This window comes from Myotis myotis, unplaced genomic scaffold (assembly GCF_014108235.1).
Source record: "Myotis myotis isolate mMyoMyo1 unplaced genomic scaffold, mMyoMyo1.p scaffold_m19_p_6, whole genome shotgun sequence".
NCBI classification, from domain to species: domain Eukaryota; kingdom Metazoa; phylum Chordata; class Mammalia; order Chiroptera; family Vespertilionidae; genus Myotis; species Myotis myotis.
In genome coordinates this window covers 80,315,325-80,324,297 of record NW_023416368.1, presented here as the reverse complement: position 1 = coordinate 80,324,297, position 8,973 = coordinate 80,315,325, and positions in this window count along the sequence as shown.

Here is an 8,973-nt window from a genome sequence, read left to right as displayed (position 1 = left end):
TGACACCAAAGTGAAACTGAAGCTACTGCCTGGCAGCCAAGCCCGCCTGCAGAGGGGGAAAGAGGAGAGAGGGTGACTCCTCCAGCCAGCCCACGTGGCAGGCAGCGGAATGGAGGGAGGGAAGGAGGAATTGCTTTTTTAATTTCAGTGATTTAAGAAAAAAAAAAGAACTAAGGGGAAAGGTCTGGCTGACTAGAAATGCTGCTATATTCCCCCTCCATCCCCACCCCCACCCCCACCACGTCCCTGGTTGTAGGCCCCCACGGTTCTGAGTGTCTCTAGGAGAAGCCATCTTATGGCTGGCAGCGGGGGTGGGCAGCAGGGACGGGACCGGCCTTGTTCACTTACTTGGGGTCTCTCTGGGAGAAGACAGCCAGGGGCCAGCTCTGCTGGTTACCCAGCTCCAGCCTGTGAGGGCCCATTGCACAGATGGAAAGCCAAGGCTCCGCCAGAGTGGAGACAGGCTGCTGGGAGGGGGTGGAGGGCAGCCAAATGGGCTAAGTGCTGGGTTGTCTGGAGGCCCCAAGCAGCAGTTTTCCTTCTCTGCAAGCACAGAGAGGGCGGAAGCAGGCAGGCAGGATTGAAGTTAGGCCCAGGCCAGCGTTTCTCCGGTGGACATTTGGGACCAGGTCATTCTCTGGGATGGGGCCATCCTGGGCACTGTGGGGTACTGAGCAGCATCCCTGGCCTCCACCCACCTGATGCCAGGAGCATGCCCAGTCTTGACAACCCACTTTCCTAAGCAAATTCCCATAGTGTGGGGCCAGGCCATGGAGACTGTGGTGGAGACAGAGCTCTGAGCCGGGCCCCAAAGGTAGGCAGGCTCCCCCAACCCCCCACCCCCCAGCTTTGGAGCGTTCCACCATGGTTCTGAGAGATTCCTGGGAGCTGTTGTCCAGCCTGGAATTGAGGGCGTGTCCCAGATAACAGCACACAATGGAGAGAGGGGCCAGAGCTAGATGGGAACTGAGCTTCAGGCTGGAAGAGACCCTTGCACAGGAATTCTGAGCTGTTGGTAGAGTCAGGGGCAGCAACCGCACCCGAATAACTCTGCCTTCTTCCATCTTCTGGACCGAGGCTAAGTAGCCTCTGAAGTGAGGTGCACCAAGGCCCCAGGTGCAAGTAGGCCAGGCATCTGCCCAAGTGCTATGAGGTCAGAGGGCGCAGAAAGTGTTTGCTGCTCTGAGAATATTCCTCCTGGGAGCTCAGGGGGTGTCCCAGGACAGGGCTCAGGCATTCGGGTGTCACACAGCTGTGACTTGCCAGGGAGAACTGCAGTGTTTCAGGACTGGCACACCAGGCTTGGCCACCCTGGGGCATGCTGGCTCTGCCTAAGAGCACATATTGGAAGGGCCCCCAGGACCTGGGAGGGGCCTGAACAGGAGGAGATTTCTACAAAAGGAAAAGCAGAGGGGCTTCTGGCAACTCACCTGGCCTCTTTTGAACCTGAGCACAATCCCGGGTTTATTGGCTACCTACCACCTGCAGAGCTCCTGCCCACAAAATCAGCGATTCACCTACAGGTGGTCACAATAGGATTTAAAGCAGCGGTTCTCAACCGGTGGGTCGCGACCCCTTTGGCGGTTGAAGGACCCTTTCACAGGGGTCGCCTAAGACCATCCTGCATATCAGATATTTACATGACGATTCATAACAGCAGCAACATCACAGTGATGAAGTAGCAACGAAAATAATGTTATGGTTGGGTCACAACATGAGGAACTGTATTTAAAGGGCCAGAAGGTTGAGAACCACTGATTTAAAGGGTCTGATGCCAGAAGCCGAGCGGGTAGCCACTTGCTTCTGTAGCTGTGGGTGGGAGTTTGTGTGTTCCTTTCTTCCTGATGTCCCCGCTTGCCCGGTAAGAAAGGCCAACCTTTGGTAAGTGAGACCCCAATGTAGTTTCTTTGCTCTTTTTTTTTTTTTTTAAATACATATTTTATTGATTTTTTAAAAAATATTTTATTGATTATTCACAGAGAGGAAGGGAGAGGGATAGAGAGTTAGAAACATTGATGAAAGGGAAACATCAATCAGCTGCTTCCTGCACACCCCCCACTGGGGATGTGCCCGCAACCAAGGTACATGCCCTTGACCGGAATCGAAACTGGGACCCTTCAGTCCGCAGGCTGATGCTCTATCCCCTGAGCCAAACCGGTCAGGACTATTTTATTGATTTTTTACAGAGAGGAAGGGAGAGGGATAGAGAGCTAGAAACATCGATGAGAGAGAACATTGATCAGCTGCCTCCTGCACACCCCCCACCGGGGATGTGCCTGCAACTAAGGTACATGCCCTTGACCGGAATCGAACCTGGGACCCTTCAGTCTACAGGCCGATACTCTATCCACTGAGCCAAACCAGTCAGGGCTTTCTTTGCTCTTTTTTGTCTTTACTTTTTAAACAATCAGAACCCTAATTTTTTTATTGTGGTAAAATATGTAATAAAAATTCACTATCTTAACCATTCCTTTTTAAAAATATACTGTTATTCATTTCAGAGAGGAAGGCAGAGCATACTGTCCCCAAAATTCCTTCACCCACGTTGTAGCAGATATCAGAAAGTCCATCCTTTTAAAATATAAACATATATATTTTATTGATTTTTTACAGAGAGGAAGGGAGAGAGATAGAGAGTTAGAAACATCAATGAGAGAGAAACATCGATCAGCTGCCTCCTGCACATCTCCTACTGGGGATGTGCCCGCAACCCAGGTACATGCCCTTGACCGGAATCAAACCTGGGAACCTTCAGTCCACAGGCCAACGCTCTATCCACTGAGCCAAACTGATTAGGGCCATCCTTTTTTAAAATATATATATATTTTTTTTATTGATTTCAGAAAGGAAGGGAGAGAGAGAGAAACATCAATTCTGAGAGAATCATTGATAGACTGCCTCCTGCACGCCCCCCACTGGGGATCGAGCCCACAATCTGGGCATATGCCCTGATGGGAATCAAACCAGTGACCTCTTGGTTCCTGGGTTGACGCTCAACCTCTGAGCCACACCCGGCTGGGCTGTCCTTTTTTTTTTTTTTAAAGCTGAATCCATGAACTTCAAATAAAGTCCAAAGCACTTACCTGGCCTGTCGGTGCCCATTCACTGACCTCTCAATATTCTACTTCAGCCACACTGGGTTCCTGCTGACTTTCCATCACTAAGCTCAGTCCTACCTCACGGCCTTTCCCCTCACACCTGGGAACCTGTCCACAGATCTCTGCTCAAATACTACCTTGAAAAATAGTCCCTGATGACTACTTTGAAAAAAGAACTAGTCTCTAGACCAGCCGTGGGCAAACTACAGCCTGCGGGCCGGATCCTGTCCGTTTGAAATGAATAAAGCTATTGAAAAAAAAGACCGTACCCTTTTATGTAATGATGTTTACTTTGAATTTATATTAGTTCACACAAATACTCCATCCATGCTTTTGTTCCGGCCCTCCGGTCCAGTTTAAGAACCCATTGTGGCCCTCGAGTCAAAAAGTTTGCCCACCCCTGATCTAGACAATACTAGATGTCTGATTCCATAAGGTCCTGAGCCTTTTGCTGTCTTTTTATTTGTTGATTTTAGAGAGAGGGGAAGGGAGAGAGAGATTGATTTGTTGTCCCACTTATTTATGCATTCATTGGTTGGTATTTGTATGTGCCCTGACAGGGATCAAACCCGCAGCCGTGGTATATGGCGATGACTCTCATCAATGGAGCTACCGGGCCAGGGCCTGCCTTTTGCTGTCTTTGAGCTATTTTCCAACTGTGCAACTTGTAGGAAACTGGTAATAATGGCTATGATTCTTGCTCACAGAAATACAAATTAACAGCATAGTTATGTTTTGTTTCTCTTTATAAATTCATTCTAGCACTTCTTATTTGCCTATATATATGGATGTTCTTAGAATTTTCCTTTGAACCTGTTGTAACATCTTACTGGTCCCTCATTAATTAATTAATGAAATAAAATCTTTTGACATATGTTCATTTTTATTTATTTATTTATTTATATTTTATTTTATTTTTTGACACATGTTCATTTTTTTATATATATATATTTTATTGATTTTTTACAGAGAGGAAGGGAGAGGGATAGAGACTTAGAAACATCGATGAGAGAGAAACATTGATCAGCTGCCTCCTATACACTCCCCACTGGGGATGTGCCCACAACCAAGGTACATGCCCTTGACCGGAATCGAACCTGGGACCCTTCAGTCGCCAGGCCAACTCTCTATCCACTGAGCCAAACCGGTTAGGGCAATGTTCATTTTTAAAAAACAGCTTCCAGGCCCTGCTCACTGTCTTTTCAATTACTCTGGTTAACTGCCTTCATTGCACTCACTGATAATTGTCTGAAATTCTTTGAGTAGTCTCCTTGTTTATTATCTTTATCCTGCACTAGACTGTAAGCTGGAGATCAGGGACCTGGCCCATAGGAGGCGCCCAGGGTTGGCTATGTGGTCTTCCAGGCAGACCAACTGCTGAACAGAATGTTCCAGAATGGTCATGGGGTCCACATCAAGTTCAGTGATCCCTGGGTTCTAGAACCTGCCTGTGTCCTTGTCTGCATCCCTCCCTTTTTCAAAACCGGAACACGCCCCAGCTCCCTTTCCCAGAACTTCCTCCAGGAATACCAACTAACCAGGATTCCCCAGGCCCATGTGCCAACACTTTCAACACCTTGAGCTGTGAGTCCCCTGGACCTGCGCCCCAAATTCATCCACAGCAGCCCAAAGAGGCCCCTTATCCCCTCCCCTCTCAGTCACAGTTGAGAAAACAGTCAATACCCATTGAAAAACCTAAAGACATTGGATCCAGCTGCTCAAGGACACATTACCCTTGTTCTGTGCCTGTTTCCTAAGCAGGAGAAAAGACTATGGCCCTCACCACTGAGGTCCAGAGCCAGAGGGCAACCTGGGCAGCGGGGTTAGAACAAAACGATGGGTTTTAAGAAACACCAGCTTCATGCCTGGGAGCATTAGGGGCTCAGAAAGCCACCCCATAGACTGTGGGGGAGCTGGAGTCTGGGATGGAGAATGGCAGGGTTCCCCTTGCACATTCATCTGGGAGTCCCAGGTCTGGAGACATTTGCACTTCCTCCTGCCCAGAACTTTCTGAGAAGCTCCTCCCAGGTTATCCTCCAAGAGGGCGGGAACTCTCAAGGAGTCAAGCTGGGTCATCCAAGGAGCCTGAAACCTTTTTTTTTTTTTTTTAAATATATTTTATTGATTTGTTTACAGAGAGGAAGGGAGAGGGGTAGAGAGTTAGAAACATCGATGAGAGAGAAACATCGATCAGCTGCCTCCTGCACACCTCCTGCTGGAGATGTGCCTGCAACCAAGGTACATGCCCTTGACCAGAATTGAACCTGGGACCTTTCAGTCCGCAGGCCGACACTCTATCCACTGAGCCAAACCGGCCAGGGCGAGCCTGAAACCTTTAAAACTCCCCCATCCTCTGGGTTTGATGGTGGTCTGGATAACAGGCAGGACTGTGGGGTGTGTGTGTGTGTGTGAAACACATCAAACTCAGAAGATTTGTGCTTCAGCCCTACCTCCCATGGTCAGCATCTGTATGATCTTCTGTAGTAACTGAGGCACATTCTCCTAAAATAGCTTAGGCATTTTGATAATTAAACGAGACAACGAGGATATGAGTTTTGTAAGCCGCAAAATATTCCTCAACCAAAAAGTAATAATATTCACATATGTATAATTTTTAAAATATATTTTATTGATTTTTTACAGAGAGGAAGGGAGAGAGATAGAGAGTCAGAAACATCGATGAGAGAGAAACATCGATCAGCTGCCTCCTGCACACTCCCACTGGGGATGTGCCTGCAACTCAGGTACATGCCCTTGACCGGAATCGAACCCGGGACCCTTCAGTCTGCAGGCAGACGCTCCATCCACTGAGCCAAACCAGTTTCGGCCACATATGTATAATTTTTAAGTGAGATGTACTTCACATGCTATACAATTCACCCTTTTAAAGTGTATAATTCAGTGGTTTGTAGAGTATTCACAAGATTGTGCAACCATCACCACTATCTAATTTCAGAACATGTTTATCACCCCAAAAAGAAACTTCATGACCAATAACAGTCACTCCATTTCCCTCCCAACGCCTCCCAGTTCCCAAGCAACCAGTAATCCATTTTCTTTCTTTTTTTAAAGTATATTTTATTGATTTTTTACAGAGAGCAAGGAAGAGGGATAGAGAGTTAGAAACATCGATGAGAGAGAAACATCAATCAGCTGCCTCCTCTACACCCCCTACTGGGGATGTGCCCACAACCAAGGTGCATGCCCTTGACCGGAATCAAACCTGGGACCTTTCAGTCTGCAGGCCGACGCTCTATCCACTGAGCCAAACCAGTTAGGGCAGTAATCCACTTTCTGTCTTTGTGAACTTGCCTGTTCTGGACTTTTCACATAAATGGAAACACACTGTGTGTTTTTGTGTCTGGCTTCTCACTGAGCATCATGTTTTCAAGGTTCATCTATGTTGTAGCGTGTGTCAGCGCTTCACTCCTTTTTATGGTCGAGTAATATTCCATTGTGTGGATGGACCACAGTATATTATCCATTCATTCACTGATCAACAGACATTTGGGCTGTTTCTAATCTTTGGCTGTTATGAATAGTGCTGTTATGGATAGTCACGTAAAAGGTTTTGTGCAGACAGATGTTTTCATTTCTCTTGGGTGGATACCTAGGAGTGGAATTGCTGGGTCAGCCCAGCTGGTGTGGCTCAGTGATTGAACGTTGACCCATAAACCAGGAGGTCATGGGTTTGATTTCTGGTCAGGACACATGCCTGGGTTGTGGGCTTTCCCAGGTAGGGGGCATGCAGGGGGCAGCTAATTAATTATTCTCTCTCATCATTGATATTTCTAGCTCTCTCTCTCTCTCCCTTTGCTTCCTCTCTCTGAAATCAATAAAAATATTTTGTTTTAAAAAATGGAATTGCTGCCTTAATCGGTTTGGCTTAGTGGATAGAGCATCCGCCTGCAGACTGAAGGGTCCCAGGTTCAATTCCAGCCAAGAGCATATACCTGGGTTGTGGGCTCTATCCCCAGTAGGGGTCCCGCAGGAGGCAGCTGATTGATGTTTCTCTTTCACTGATGTTTCTAACTCTCTATCCCTCTCCCTCTCCCTTTCTCGCTGTAAAAAACCAATAAAATATATATTTTTTAAATAAAGAAATATATATTTTTTTTTAAAAAAGAATTGCTGGGTCAGATGGTTACTCCATGATCACCTTTTCAGGAACCGCCAGACTGTTTTCCACAGCACCTGCACCATTTTCCATGCCCACCCGCTGTGGACGAGGGCTGGGTCCTCCCTGCCCTTACCTACACTTGGTAGTGTGGATCCTTTTTATTCTAGCCTCTTGTGGGGGTGAGTGGTGTCTCCTGGTGGTTTGATTTGCATTTCCCTAATGACTAAGGATGTTGGGCAACTTTTCATGAGCTTTATTGGTCATTTGCATATCTTTTTTTGGGAGAAATGTCTATTCAAATCCTTTGCCCATTAAAAAATTTTGGTTGTGTTTTAATTGTTGAGTTCAAGGTTTCTTTTCTGTTGCTGTTGTTATCCTCTCTTGAGGACACTTTTTTCCATTGATTTTTAGAGAAAGTGGAAGGGAGGGGAGGAGAGGAGACAGAGAGAGAGAGAGAGAGAGAGAGAGAGAGAGAGAGAGAGAGAGAGACAGTGATGTGAGAGAGACACATCAATTGGTTGCTTCCCGTGAACCCGGGACCTTTCAGTGCTCAGGCCAATGCTCTAACCATTTAGTCACACTGGTTAGGGCAAGGTTTCTTTTTTTAAAAATGTATTTTTCAGTTACACTTTACAGTCAATATTATTTTGTATTAGTTTTAGGTGTGTAGCATAGTGGTTACACAACAAGGTTTCTTTATATATTCTAAGTAGTAGACCCTTACCAGATCTATGACTTGCGAATATTTTCTCCCATTCTGTGTGTTTTCTTTCACTTTCTTTTTTTAAAAAAAAAAAAATTTTTGTATTGATTTCAGAGAGGAAGGGGAGAGAGAGAGAGAGAGAGAGATAATGACAGAGAATCATTAATTGGCTGCCTCCTGCACTCCCCCCACTGGGGATCAAGCCTGCAACCGGGCATGTGCCCTGACCAGGAATCCAACGGTGACCTCCTGGTTCATAGGTCTATGCTCAACCACTGAGCCACACAGGCTAGACATGACTTTTTCACCTTTGGAAATATTTCATCTCTGCACAGATAATAATAATAGCAGTAATAATAACAACAACAACACAATCACATCTATCATGTATTGAGGGTTTTCCTCCTATTAGGCACCATCTTGTTTCTCCCTTGTCACAGCCTTAGGAAGTCTCCACCATTATTCTCTCCAAAAGACTGAGAATCAGAGAGGCCACTCAGTGAATCAATCTTGTCTAATGTACTAGGTTTCAAAACAGTGTCTACTTGAGTATTTTTTTGGGGGGGGGAGTAGAGACTGAGGTGTCAGGATAAATCTTTGCCTCCCTCCCTCCTTCTGTTTTCACTACCCAGCCAGGAGTGTGCATGGAGTAGGGGTATGCCACCTGGCAATTCCCGAAGGACTCCACCCCCAGCGTCCTGGCAAGGTCCAGAGCCAGGTGAATGCGGGTGTCAACATCCTTGCTCATGGTCCCTCCCTGGGCCTCAGTTTCCTCAAATGTAAGGTGGAATCAATCATAGAACCCCTGCTTTTCCCCAGGGAGTCATCAGGATTAGAGTAAATACCAATTTCACACCGGAGTTCCCTTCCCCTTCTGAGTCAGGTTATCAACTGTGGAGAACCAATGCAGGGTATCTGAGGCTGGGTGGTGGTGGCGGCGGTAGGGAAACTGACTCACCGCTAGGAGCTTAGGAGGGGGTGGGGAGGCTAAAACGATTGGGGACTAAGGCCTGAACTTGGGTTATCTGCAGGAGTCCAAGCGCAACCCTGAG